The sequence below is a fragment of the Impatiens glandulifera genome, chromosome 7, assembly GCF_907164915.1.
Source record: "Impatiens glandulifera chromosome 7, dImpGla2.1, whole genome shotgun sequence".
NCBI classification, from domain to species: Eukaryota; Viridiplantae; Streptophyta; class Magnoliopsida; order Ericales; family Balsaminaceae; genus Impatiens; species Impatiens glandulifera.
This window is the reverse complement of record NC_061868.1, coordinates 34,138,622-34,143,754: the sequence shown is the minus strand read 5'-3', so window position 1 is coordinate 34,143,754 and position 5,133 is coordinate 34,138,622. Positions and strand designations below refer to the sequence as shown.

The window sequence follows — 5,133 nt, the reverse complement described above, 5'->3', positions numbered from 1 at the left end:
CATCCTATGTTTAAGTATATATATCAGGTTGATAAACTTGGTGGAGCAAACTAATAAATCCATTAGAGTTTCATCTATCTCGATCTGTCCGTTGGTTAGAAACTGAAATGGCGCATTCAAAGAATCTGATCATGTCTGTATTATAGTTATCGTTATTCTTGTCATAGCAATTAATGGTTAGTAATAATTTGTTGTGTCGCTCTCATATTTCCATAATTATTATCATTAACATTATTGTATTGGACGTGGTTGAGGCGACTTCCAATAAGATGACCATGTTGAATCGCTAAGGAGTTGTGGTCGAAAAGTCAGTTATACGATGGGCTGTGCTTCAATAAGAAGACTGCGGTGGTGTGTGCAAGAATGAGGGCTTTACCAGTGGCGATTGCCGTTTCTTCACATGCTATTGCATCAAGGAATGTCCTCGCTCTCGAAGTTTTATAATCCATGAAAATCCCTATTTCATACCCCAAATAATCATTAATCAATCCACTACAAGAATATGTTTCCATTTAATAACAAATGAAGCCTTGAGTATGAAAAAATAAAAAGATCAAAAGCTGATACATGTGTGCAAAGATCAATACAATTGATTTTATTAACAACAGAAAAAATGTTACAAATAATGACACAAAACAATAATGGAATAAAAGATTAGTAACACAAAACTAATAATGGTAGTTTTTCAAGGCTTAATTCAAGTTGCTGCACACCCTTCTAATGATCCCATTTGTCCTGTGAGCGGTTTGATGTCTCCCCATTTTCACATAGCTGAGCAAAATCATCACTAATTTTGCACGGTTGCGACTATATTCTGTCACAATGTTATCGGTAGAACCACCGCTAAACATAGTTGATCGGATTGGAGAGACCCTTTCTTGAATTAAATTCTTGAAGTAGTTGTTGTCAAAAGATTTAGGTGTGACTAATCAAGAGGTGCCAAATTCCCGTTGCCATCTTGTGGGTTGTTAGGACATCGACGTGTGTCGAGTTCTTGCGAAATTATCATCAATGTTCGTTCCGTTGTATATTCTGTCTCGAAAAGTGACACATTGGGCTTGTCCAATGGTGTGCGAACCCGATAAGGCCACCATATCTCTTTCATTGAGACCTTTCTTGTTGAAGTTTTCATATGTTCACGCAGGGTGCTGTAAATAATGGAAGATCTCTTTAGCTTCGTCTAAATTTGCAGTGGTGGATCTCTTCTTCTTCCAAGTTTTACATTCCATGTTGACCACCCACCTAATTCATCAACCGGTCATTCTAATTAGCAAGTTATATATCTCAACATACTCCACAAGTAAGCCAAGTTTTAAAAAGTTTGAATTATAACTCACGGCAACTGAAGCATCTCTCGCAGCTACGGCAAGTATATCAGCACACGAAACAATTCCAGGACATATTTGCTCGACTTGAGCCTTGGCCGCATCAATAACATTGAATCCCCTAGCAGAATTTTGGTTTTGTATTGCGTTTCTCTCACTCGCGGGGTTGTGTTTTCGTCGAGTAAGACAGAAGCATCACATCCTGAATATATAGGAATTAATGATTTGGTTAATAATTTTGAGATATATAACTTGCTAATTAGAATGACGGTTGATGAATTAGGTGGGTGGTCCGACATGGAATGTAAAACTTGGAAGAAGAGACTCCACCACTGCAATTTAGACGAAGCTAAAAGAGATCTTCCATATTTTACAAGCACCCTGCGTTGAACATATTGAAAACTTCAACAAGAAAGGTCTCAATGAAAGAGATATGGTGGCCTTATCGGGTCGCACACCATTGGACCAGCCCAATGTGTCACTTTTCGAGACAGAATATACAACGGAACGAACATTGATGATAGTTCGCAAGAACTCGACAACGTCGATGTCCTAACAACCCACAAGATGGCAACGGGAATTTGGCACCTCTTGACTTAGTCACACCTAATTCTTTTGACAACAACTACTTCAAGAATTTAATTCAAGAAAGGGTCTTGCTCCATCCGATCAAATATTGTTTAGCGTGGTTCTACCGATAACATTGTGACAGAATATAGTCGCAAACCGTGCAAAATTTAGATGATGATTTTTGCATCAGCTATGGTGAAAATGGGAGACATCAAAACCGATCACAGGGACAAAATGGGATCATTAGAAGGGGTGTGCAGCAACTTGACATTAAGCTTGAAAAACTACCATTATTAGTTTTGTGTTGTTATTCTTTTAATTCATTATTGTTTTTTTTTTTGAAATGTTAATGTCATTTATTACCAACTTTTGTGTTATTAATAAAATCAATTGTATTTACTGAACCAAACTTATTTAGAAGTCTCACCAAATTCAGATTTAGGGAAAATTATGCCTAATAATTAGAAAGCTTTAAGAAAGTTATTAGAACTTAGGATAAATAGAACTCCCAAAGGAAAGAAAGATAGATGTAGGGTGGTTTTTAAAACTAAATTGAATGATAATGGCACATTAAACAAGTGCAAAGCAAGACTGGTAGTTAAAGGCTACAATTCAAAGAGTGTAATCCAAAGAGTAATTGATTTTAATCAATGTTTTGTACCGTTTGTCAAAATATTACTATCAAATTAATTAATTACCTTAACAATTTGAAAAGATGAGTTTTACACGTAAATTGATATTGATAATGTTTTTCTTCATTGATCACTCAAAAATCATTACAAGAAAATCCGTGACTTGTCCCTAAAACATTGTTTTCTAAACTGAAATATAGAGTCTAATATAGACTCAAACAAGCTTCCAAATAATGACATTCAAAAATATTATATAATTTGATAAATGGTTTTCAGAAATTAGAATACGATCCTTATTTTTTGGGGAAAAATAATTTAGCGTCATTTCATTAAAAATTTTCTAAAACGGGAAAAAAAAAACCACGAGTTTAAAAGATCATTCGAGATAGACCTAAAATGATTTTAAAGCGTAACATTCTAAATAAAAGGTAAAATGTTAAAAATATAAATGAATGATATAATTACAATGCTTCAATTCTAGGGAGTTCAAAAATGGTAAATTCTAGTTCTGCAGATATTCCAGTTCCTGCTTCGTGCTTGGAATTCTTCTCTACGCTCTCACGAGAGTGCTGCAATTCGATACAATATCTTTCCATAACTCTTCAACGCTCTTGCGGGGTCGCCATATACTCTTGCATTCCATTCTTGCTAAAGGTTTACACCACTACTTCAAAGCCACACTTGAAAACGCTTGTTGCAAATCTATTTCCCTTGGCTTTGAGTATGTCGCTTCTTTGATTTCATTCCAGTTGCTCGGGAAACTGATCAGGCTCCAGGATTTTATAGAATCTGTCCAAAAGCTCTGAAGCAATACAAAAGTTTTCGAATAGGTGATCTATGGTTTCTTCATTTTCCTCTGCATAGAAGACACTCGCGTCACGGGATGCTCATATACTTGATGATACGATCACGAGTGATGAGTCTTTCCAGAAGGCGAGCCATAGGATAAACGGTGTCGAGGAATAATCTTCGTTGACCATACAAGAGGAGATCATTCTAGTTTTGATCTTTTTCCCGGGTTACCTCCCATGTTTTCTTCGATACCAGCTTCCCATTGTCCTCAGCTTTTCATTCATCAATATTCGGTATGTCGTGTAGTTGTATGTTACTTATATGATCAAGTATTCTCTGTCCTTCTTGATTTCTTCTTAGGAGTGAGTCTCAATTCCCGTCTTTATTGTCTCTGATTTTCTCTTTTGCGCAGTCCCTTCTGATACAGGTATTTTGAAATTCCTCCTTGTGGATAATAGGCTGATTTTCGAACTAGGGGTCGTGCTAGAATAGAGTGTCTTTCCCGTCCCCTAGCCGGATGTCATAAAAATTTGCAATATCGCTTCTTAGTTTAAGAATCTTTTTTAGAGACCAACTCATTCCTTCATGAATTTTGCAGGTCTAGATGCTGGTTTCGTATTTCATAAAACTCGTATGCACCCATTTGATCCATAGTGACTCCTGATTGCACTGCAAAACCCACAGATGCTTGAAGGTGAGAGCTTTATTCCACTCGATACAGTTTTTCAAGTTGATGCCTCCCTCGTCCTTCCGTTTGTAGAGAGTAGTCCATTTGTCTTTCTTTCCTCCTCTTTTGCTACTGCCCCAGATAAAGTTCCTTATTAGCATGTCGAGCTCCTTCATTACGTTCTTCGGAATGACCATCTTTTGTGCTCAGTAGCCAACTATGCCCATGACAACGGTTTTGATAAGTTCGATCCTCCCTACATAAGAAAGTTTTTCGCTGCCCAGCCAGATATCGTTTTTTTACCTTTTCAATTAGCGGCTTGTAGTGTGAGATCTCGATCCACTTTGCGGTAAACACAGTTCCTAAGTACCTTAACGGGAAAGCTGTTTTGATGCCCATGATATTGAAGATATCCTGCTTTGTTTCGTCCTCATGCTTCCATAAAATGCCACACTTTTTCTTTCATTAATAGTTAAGCATGTAACCTCAGAAAAGAACGTTGGTCCCAGCCCTAATAGTTTTAATGGAATCAATGTCTTGCGTGCGCTAGAATGAACAAATCGTCAGCACAACCTAATTGGTTACTTCTCTACCTCATAGAATGGGTGAAAGATGTATGGACGATTCTTTCGGAACATCGCGAAGATGCTCTCAAAGATCGCCATGATAGCTACGAAAAGGTAAGAAAAGAGGGGGTCCCCTTGCCTTACCCCGTTTCCCCCCTTAAAATAGTCTTTGTGGACTCCTTTGACGCTAACAACAAAAACAGGATGATGAAACACACTGCATAATCCAATCAATAAAAATCATAGGAAAAATAGAAACACCAGAAAGTCCCTAATTACTTTCCATTTAACAGAGTCGAAAGTTTTCTTGATATCTATTTGAAAGCCACTCTCGGGGATATTTTCTTTTTTCCCGTAGCTTTTTAAATGGCTCTTCATGAGAAGAATATAATTAGAGATTTTCCTACCGGGGATGAATGCAGATTGGTTAAGATTTATAATTTTTCATATATATTTTTAAATCGTTTAGAAATTATTTTTGAAATTATTTTATAAATCACATTGCAGTAGGATATTGGTCTGAAATCTTGTACTTTCTCGGGTACCGTAGTTTTGGGGATCAAGGTTAGGACCGCTGTATT

The 5,133-nt window shown here is 36.8% G+C and overlaps 1 pseudogene; it reads right to left on the bottom strand.

Moving 5' to 3' along the window:
• Window positions 1-308: 308 nt before the first annotated feature.
• LOC124909789 lies at window positions 309-4,183 on the bottom strand (annotated as a pseudogene).
• Window positions 4,184-5,133: the final 950 nt, after the last annotated feature.